This window comes from Chenopodium album, chromosome 8 (genome assembly GCF_948465745.1).
Source record: "Chenopodium album chromosome 8, dcCheAlbu1.1, whole genome shotgun sequence".
NCBI classification, from domain to species: domain Eukaryota; kingdom Viridiplantae; phylum Streptophyta; class Magnoliopsida; order Caryophyllales; family Amaranthaceae; genus Chenopodium; species Chenopodium album.
Genome location: NC_137841.1, coordinates 16,774,934 through 16,784,733, shown reverse-complemented (window position 1 = coordinate 16,784,733; position 9,800 = coordinate 16,774,934). Strand labels below are relative to the sequence as shown.

General features: G+C 37.1%; 1 non-coding gene across 1 annotated transcript; it reads right to left on the bottom strand.

The window, feature by feature from the left end:
• Window positions 1-6,927: 6,927 nt before the first annotated feature.
• On the bottom strand, window positions 6,928-7,033 carry LOC145556837 (small nucleolar RNA R71). Its single transcript, XR_014091931.1, has one exon. It is a non-coding gene; the product is annotated as a small nucleolar RNA R71 (small nucleolar RNA).
• Between the last annotated feature and the right edge of the window lie 2,767 nt (window positions 7,034-9,800).

Below are 9,800 nucleotides of genomic sequence, written 5' to 3'. Positions count from 1 at the left end.
TGGTGGTTTACCTTAACCTTGTCCTAAGTTAATCTCGACTGAAAAATAAATTAGTAATTTGTTGTTGGTGTTGTGTTGTTGTGTATTTTTTTTATTTTTATTTTTATTTTTTTTATCACAAGTTAGTACTTATGAATTTGGAAACACAATTATTTATTGAAATTTATTGCAAACAATCCCGCTTAGCTAAAAAGGTTTTGCCCTGGTTTAAAAAAAAAAAAAAAGGTTTTGCCCATAGAAAGAAGGGGAAGATAAAAATTTGCTATCTCCAAGGACCACAACTATTATTTATTTATTTTTTGATAGGAAAGACCACAAGTCAACAACTAGTACTTACTTGGTTTTTTTTTTTTTTTTTTTTTTGGACAACATCAAAGCACAGAAAACTAGAAAGAAGCTAAAAGGGAAAAGGGGAACTAAAAGAAGTATGAAGTAGCCGACATTGGTAGGCGAGTCGATGAGCTTGATGAACATCCTCTCTACCTACTTTCAGGATTGCACGGTGTTGGAACAAACGACCCAATTTCTTAATTTCTTGGATCGTCCAATGAGTTTCTATGGGAGCCAAATTCTTGTGAAGAAGAGAATTCACTAACGAAGTCGAATCTGTATGGAGAGTCACTATTTGAAGCCCGCAACTAAGACTCCAACATAGCGTAGAGAGGCAAGCCAACCTTCAGCTTGAAGAGCCAAGCTTGTGATGCCAGAATCTCCCCCCACTTCCTTTTCATAATGGTCCAAAAGAGACACCATCCAGCCAACTCCAAAAGATCTAGAGCCTTTAATTTGTGCCAGCAACAGTCAACACGAACCACCTCTATTAGAGGATTTAACCTACAGTACAGTGAGAGGTTTTCTCGTCCCAAGTTAACAAGTAGGAATCCTAGAGGAACAGGCTCCGTCAAATCATAGATGCTGAGTGTTCCCAACTTTCGAACATCTGGTCTTAAGAAATCCTGAAGATAGTTACAAGCTTGTTTGAGGTTGGTGAAAAAGGTTCTAAGGTAACCATTATCCCCCTCAAACACCCTCTTGTTTCGGGTGGTCCAAAGAGACCACAGGGGTAGCAACGAACCTTTGAATTCGTTGACTTTGTACACCATCCTGACTATAGAACATTAGGATATAGGTTTGGATCCATTTCTGTAAGGAAGTGGAGCCAGTTGAAGTTTTACAATTTGGGATACCAGAATTATCCCTAGCATAACGAGCTATAGAGCATTCCAAAAAAATATGATGGACATCCTCTAAGTGCACACCACAGTAACCACAAAGACCATCTGAATGTAGACCTCTAGAAAGAAGATTACCATTTACTGTTATTCCATTAACCGCCAATTTCCAAAGGATGACACGCCATTTAGGGGGCATATCAAGGTGCCAAATTATTTTGAATAAGTCAAAAGCTTCTTTCCAGTGTGGAGGCTCAAAATGATCAAGGAGACCTGTCAAGAAGGCATAACTTGATTTGACAGTATAGTTACCATAGGAGTGACCTGGCCAGTAGAGAAAGTCATCCTCTTCTTGGAAGGGGAGATCCACAGTTTAAAGTTTTTACGCACTTTCATACTCAAATCTTTCCCTGATAATCCTCACATTCCAGGTATGGGAGGAGGGGTCAATAAGGTCATGAACTGTCCACTTTGCACTTTGGCAAAGGTTTTGGTCTAAATTAACCACCGGAACCATCTCATGAACCCATTTTGAGCTACACGCACACGCCATAATATTCCTCCCTAAGCTAACCTTCCACACAAAACCCTTCCTCATTTTAAGCACTAGATTGTGCATATTCTGCCTTACCCAGTAAAAAAGAAGGAGGCTTATCGAAGCCCCTGCCAGGGAAAAAAGCATAAGGGAGACTAGCATTATAGACTTTAGAAGCCAGTAGTTGTGGATGATTATGCATTCTTTGGATATGTTTGAAAAGCAAGGCCTCATTATTTATGCTCACCGAACGGATGCCAATGCAAGCCCACCCATGCCTTTTGGGAGTTGAACTGTTTACCTATTCACCTAGTGGAGACCTTTATCATCATTATTTTTTCCTACCAGAACTTGGTAGTGAGAGAGTCAAGTTTGGCGCTATAGCCAGAGAAAATTTGAATGATTTCATGACATGAGAAGAAATCCCCAGTAGCACAGAATTGATCAAAATTAATTTTGCACTTTTTGACAGCCTACACTAAGACCAAGAAATAATTTTCTTCTTCACCTTTTCAACAAGGTAGGTGAAGTGTTGTGTTTTCCTACCCACAATATCCACTAGAACACCTAGATGTTTCCCAATATTATCCACAATCGGAATTCTCAAGATATCCTTGAAGGTTCTCGCAAGGGATGGAGTAACTGAGGGACTGAACTTAATAAAAGATTTCGAGAAGTTGACCTGTTAGCCTGAAGATTTCCCAAACCTAGAGAGGATATCAACTATAGTGTGACAAGAGTCCGTATCAACCTTGAAAAAGAACATAATATCATATGCAAAGAAAAGATGCGAGATAGAGGGAGCTCTCCTAGAGATTTTAACCCCTTTAAGGGTCTCAATGTCTTCCGCTAGAGTCAGCATGCGAGAAAGAACATCCATACAAAATAAGAAAAGATAGGGTGAGAGAGGATCACCTTGCCTCAAACTGCAAGTTGGTTTAAAGAGTTCCGAGGTTTTCCCATTCACAAGGGCTTTAAAAGAAACTGTCGAAATACATTGCGAAATCCACTGTATACATTTCTTCGGAAGCCGAAAGCCTGCAGGGTTTTTAGAAGGAAGTGCCAGTTCACCCTGTCATAGGCTTTAGACATGTCTACCTTGATGGCTGCTAAATAAGTAGAGCGGTTTCTGGAGTTAATGAAATACATAATTTCTTGATACATGAAAATATTATCTTCCATAGATGAAAGCATGTTGGTAATCCGAAATAAGGGACGGAAGGACAAGCTTTAGGCGCCCAACAAGGCATTTCGCAATGCATTTGTAGACTGTATTTACGTAGTATTTAATTTTCCTATCTTATGGTTTTAAAAGAGAAATCAATACCAACTACAATAAGTACTATGCAAGTAGAATTACTACATATTGTACTTATTAGCAAAATCATACATAATAGCTTGAAACTCAAATTAGACTCTCATATTTATCCCACATTCTCAAAAAAAAAAAAAAAAAAAAAAAAAGAGAGAGAGCGGGTGAACGTCAATTCATTGTAAGACGAGTTAAAGTTAACGTAAAAGTATTAAGTTATCCTTTATATTACAAAAGTTATTTTTTCTAGTAATAAATTTTATCTTATAAAAAACTTATCATATCATATCACTAATATATAAAGCCGGTCTCGCAGCCAGGCCACGAGACAGCGACACTTGGCATTCTAGTTTTTAGTCAAGTGGGGCGACAACTAGGTATTATTGTGACACATAAGATGCTAAGTATGCGAATTTTGGATAGATAAAATGTTGTATAATGTTTTATTATTGATATACTTCTAATATTTAATATATACAAAAGTAATTATAACTTTTAATAAATATCTAATAACTCAGTACTATTTCCGTCATAAAATTCATTTTAAAAAGTTCTTTAAAATGAGATCCATTTACAATATATTTTAACTAAAAATAAAAATCAACAAAAATAAGTTTTAATAAGAAAAAATAATTTTAGTTTGGTAAAAATACTTTCAGCTCATTAGAAATAATTTAAGTGCAATAAAAAAAAATATCAAGTTAATAATAACATTAAATCTATTTTCAAATAAAATCAAAAAAATTACACTATTATATAAATGTAAGCGATATGACATCATATGTCTAAATATTTTACAATATTAAAAGGGGTTATATGATCGTATTTCACATTCAATTAACAAAGTTTAGGACAATCCGAGTCGCGCCACATAAGCAAATTATGCCGCGCCACTTGGCATTCTAATTTTTCCCCAAGTGTCGCACTACATCAGCAAATTATCATATTATACTTTGACACCTTTCACGCTAGATAAGCATATTTAAGATAGGTTTTTTTAGGTGAAAAAAAAAAGTTATTTAGAGTTTTATTTATGATAGGATTTCTAAATTCCATAAGAATAAACTAGGTTGTAACTTTCAAAAAAAAATATCTTATAAATAATATTCGATAAAATTTTAGCTGGTCACAATATATCTATTCAGAAAAAAAAAAATTATTAGACTTTCATCGCCTATCAAATAAAATAATAATTGGTATGAATAAAATTTCTTAAGCAATCATCTTTCAATAAAAATGCTACCTCCAATTCCTATTATATGCAACTTCAAAATATTTTATATCTCACAAATAATACACCAAAGTTGCACAAAATACGAATCGGAAGTAGTAATTATAATAGTCAATCGTCTTATAGTGTAATAAAAAGAAAAATATGATGAGGTGACTTGTGAGGTTTAACAAAACTAAACCGTATCAAGAAACAAAAATTGACAAAGGGAAATTTTTTTTATTACTACTCCATGGTTGGGGATCAAACTTGGGTCAACCAAATGACAAGCCCGAATGCTTACCACTTACTCTATACTACAATGACCTTGATGAAGCTATTAAAGATTTCAATACAATTGTTTGTGTATGGAAGTTCAATGGTTCTCCAAATGAAAATTGAGAACTTAGTGTATAGTTGACTTTCTCTGTGGTATTAGTTTTTTTACCAACTAATTTTCACGAAACTCATGCAAGAAATAAGTAACATACACCATCATTAGCAAATCTGAGGTTAAGAATGTCTTCTTTTTAAAGATTAAGCTAAAGTATGTACAAACTGTACTACGTACTTAAAAAACATTAAGCAAGTTCATATGTGACGAGGGATCAAATCACAATAATAATTCATATGAACAAATTAAATTAAAACTTTCAATATAAGTGATAAGTGGTTTGCGATTATTTCCCCTCTTTCTAACCCAATTTTGAATGAAAATGTTTTGTCTCGGCTTTCCCCCTCTTGGTTTGTGTTTGTCCATGTTTTGCAGGTCTATGGACTCAATTTGGCAAGTTTTCGGTGCATGGTTTGTGTTTAAGGCAAGAGAATTAAAGAATGGAGAGGGCGCTCCAGCAGGAGCGGGCGTGCACCCCTCAGGAGCGGGCGCTTCGATCTTTCTGCCAACTTTCTGCCAAAGTTTCAAGAATTGCACACCCTGTGAGGAGCGGGAGTGCAGCCTTGAGGAGCGGGCGCTCCTCGCTGGGAAATCCGTTTTCTTTGACGGATTTCCCTATGTGTTACGGGGAGTATAAATACTTCCTCCTTTATTCATTTGTAACCTAGACAGATATAGCCTAGTTTTTAGAGACTCCTCTTAGTTTGAAACATTCCTTTTAATTAATTTAGCTTAATTTTCATCAATTCAATCATTGTAATAGTTGGTTTCAAGTTTGTTTCTCAAGATTGGCACTTTGTATTCAACAATTTCAAGCCTCAATTAGTAACTTCCTTCTACTTTTCTCCATTTAATTTTTGATTTTATTTGTTGTTGCATGATATTTAAATCTTCTTAGTTCTTGATAATTTGTTATTGGATGATAGTTATTTCAATTGTTAATCATTTTTCCCCAATTATTGAAGAAGTTAGAACCCTAATACTTGTTTGCATGTTGATAAATATGAGTTGCGAGTAGTCTACTTGCTAGGGGTTGGGTGAAGCTCAACCTTTTGGGTTAATTATGCAAATGTGGGAGAAGCATTGATGCTTGTATTGCAATTAAATTGATTATATGAGATTGCTTGTTAGTTCTTCAATGATAGGATTAGCTACCCTTGATTTAGGAGCTTGATAGCATGATATGCTTAGTTTGACATGGAAATGTGAATGAAGCATGACATTACTTATTATAATTTGATTATGTATCTTCTATTGCTAAACTAATGAGGAATCTAAGTTTAGTAGTGTGAGTTGTTTCCTAATTGCATGAGGTTGATCTTACATATAGTCCTTGCTATATCTTATCATTTTCACTCCTCGTTTGTCTATTTGCCTTGGTCGAGTGGATCCCATTCCCTAGTGTCCTCAATCCATTGATTTAGAACCATAGTTTGTTTGTCTTCTTGACGAACCCCAATTCACCATTGACTTCGAATTAGCTTAAGTGTTAAGATCTTTGGCAACCATATCCCGTTCCTTGTGGACCGAACTCTTACTTGTCATTATGCTTGGTTTGTAAGGTGTTTGTTAATAAATGTGTTTGATTGAGTGTGGAATGTGCGACCGTTCTAACGCCCATCAAAATGGCGCCGTTGCCGGGGAGCGGTGTTGTTGATTGCTAATTAATTACTTGAGTCTAGTTCACCATAAAAAAAAAAAATTCAAAAAGATTGTTTCTTTTTGGATACACTTGTAGCCTTGGTAATAATTGCGTTTGTTGAGAGTGTATGCGCAGAACTCATAACAGGATCTTGGTACCTTACGATCCCGAGATTGAGCAAACTTATAGAAGGAGAAAAAGAGCCGGTTCTAGGCCGTTTACTACTCCCCCAACTAGAGAGACCAATTTCGAGGAGGATCGAGATCAAATGGGTGACGCGGAACCACCACCTCAAAGACCATTAAAGGAGTTGGGAACTCCGGGAGCTTATAGAGCTTCAAGTGGCATTGCTCCACCCGTCACTCAAGCCAATGACTTCGAGATTCGGCCCGCGATGATAAATTTGATTGAAAGAAGGCAATATAGTGGAGCAAAACATGAGAGCCCTCTTGCACACTTGAACGAGTTCGAAAAATATTGCAACACAATCAAGGTAAATGGGGTAACTCAAGAGTTTGTGAGACTAAAGCTATTTCCTTTTTCTTTGATAGGAAGGGCTCTTGAATGGCTTGAGAAGAAGGTGAGGCCTAACTCCTTGAGAACTTGGGACGAGGTCACCACGGCTTTCTTAGGGAGATTCTATTCTCAAAAGAAGACGGCCGAGGCAAGGGCTTTGATCCAAGGCTTCCGTCAAAAGGCTAGTGAAACCATATATGAGGCATGGGAACGATACAAGGAATATCAAAGGGAGTGCCCTCATCATGGCATTCCGTCATATCAAGTGCTTCAAATTTTCTATGGGGGCTTGAGCCCACTAGGAAAGACTAGCTTGGATGCGGGAGCGGGTGGCCCGATTATGAACAAGACGGAGGAGCAAGTCATAGAGATAATTGAGGATGTGGTGAGGCACCACATGGATTGGCAAGAAGGAGAGAGAGATTCTCTAAACAAGGGAGGAAATGCGGTTTACTCCGTCGATCACCTTAATGCCATCAACAATTTGACTTCCCAAATCGCCAACCTTGGAAAGGAGATGACGTCCATTAAGGCAAAACTAGAGACCTCTAGTTCAACACAAGAGCATCCCTCCCAATCTAAGGGGAGAGGTATGAATTCTAACTCTTCTCCCTCTACTTCTAATAACATGCCTCATGGATGTTTGTTTTGTGAAAATTGTGGGTCATATGACCATGATACCTCTTCTTGTAATTATGATTCCCAACCCCAACCCCAATACGAAGATGGTAATGAAAATGAAAATGAACAAGTCAATGCCTTGTCTTATGATAATAGACATAAGAATGACAATCAAAGATACTTACCACCAAATAGAAGAGAACAAGGGGGGAATTCCTATAACCAAAGAGGAAATGATTACGATTACCATAACCAAAATCAATGGGGAAATAGGAACCAAAGGGACCAAAATCCCCAAGGTAACTACAACCAATAAGGTGGTTATGGTAACCATAATCATAATAATCAAGGAAACTATGGGAATCAAGGGCAATTTCACCAAGGGGGAAACTCTAATAATCGGAACAATTGGAACAACAATAATAATAGAGGTTCTTCTAATCAAAATGCGTCCAATTCGAATGTTAGAGGTAATAGGGCTTCCCAAGACAACTACTATGCACAAGCACCACATAGTAGGTCTAGCTTGGAGGAAATTATGGAAAATCAAACTAAAATGTTCAATACTTTCATGGCCTCTAGTGAAAAGAAATTTAGTGAAGTGATGACCCATAATAAAATGCTAGAAACACAAATTTCTCAATTGGCCAATGCTTTGAAGGAAGGGACTAGCACTTCTAAACTACCACCCCAAGGACTAGATCCTAAGAGACCCGTAAATGTTATATCAACAAGGAGTGGAAAAGTGTTGGAAGAAAGTGTTCCTAAAAAAGGCAATGAGAGAATGAACATAAGTGAGCCTCCCCTTAAAAGTGATTTTGAACAAGAGAGAGAGCAAAACCATGAGAATGAAAAACAGAAAGAATGTGAGAAAGAGAAAGATTTTGAAAAAGAGAGTGAAGAGAGAAGAGAAAAAGAGAAAGAAACAAAACAAATGCAAAAGCTACCATATCCTCACAAATTTGTTAGAAACAAATTAGATGTGCAATTTGGAAAATTTCTTGAAACATTGAAACAAATTCACCTTTCGATTCCTTTTACCGATGCTATCAAGCAAATGCCTAACTATGCTAGGATTTTTAAAGATATTTTGAGTGGAAGGAGAAAGTGTGAATTGGTTGAAACGGTGAGTCTCACCGAGAATTGTAGTGCAATTATCATGAACAAGATGCCACCCAAATTGAAAGACCCCGGTAACTTTTCTATCCCATGTGCAATATACAAGATGCAAATTGATAATGCTTTGTGTGACCTAGGGGCTAGTGTTAGCCTAATGCCATACTCGGTATACCAAAGACTTGGGATAGGGGAACTTCTACCCACCAACATCACCCTACAATTAGCCGATCGCTCTATTAAATTCCCAAAGGGTAAGGTAGAGGATGTTCCTCTAAGGGTGGGGAAGTTTGTAATCCCGGTGGATTTTGTTGTGTTAGAAATAGATGAAGATGTTAACATTCCAATAATTCTTGGAAGACCTTTTCTTGCTACTTCGGGTGCTTTAATAGATGTTAAAAGTGCTAAAATTTCACTAAAAGTAGGAGATGAGGTGATAGAATTTGATTTGAATGAGAGCATGAAATATCCAAGCTCTAGTCTTGATAATTGTATGATGATTGATACTATTGATTCTATTGTGACTTCTATGCATGAGAACTTGCTCACTACTAATGATGCCCTTGAGAATGTCCTTTTGAATAAGGAAAAGATAGGTGAGCAAGGCAAGGAGATGACATTGTATGAAGAAATGCTTGAAGGAAGTACGGAAGAAAGCATTGAGCAAGTATGCATGGGAATCACAAGCAATGATGCCTTGAAAATAGCCACCTCAAGATAAGGTAAGGGTGTTCCAATGGTAGAGTTAAAACCTCTACCATCACACCTAAGGTATGAATTTTTGGGTCCTAATTCAACTTTTCCGGTAATAGTGAATTCTTCTTTGAACGAGTGCCAAACTCAAATGTTATGTGGTATTTTAAGAAACCACCAAGGTGCTTTGGGCTATACCATTGATAACCTCAAATGTATTAGTCCCGCTTTATGTATGCACCACATAACACTTGAGGTGGGTGTTAAGCCTTCCATTGAGAGGCAAAGGAAACTCAATCCTCAAATGGGGGAGGTGGTGAAGAAAGAAATCACCAAACTCCTTGATGCCGGCATCATCTTCCCCATTTCGAGTTCTAGATGGGTTTCCCCCGTTCATGTGGTCCCTAAAAAGGGAGGAATGACCGTAGTTGAAAATGCGAATGGTGATCTCATTTCAACTAGAACAGTGACCGGTTGGAGGATGTGCATAGGCTATAGACGTCTAAATGCATCCACTAATAAGGATCATTTTCCTCTTCCTTTTATCGACCAAATGCTTGAAAGACTAACAAAGCACAAGTATTATTGC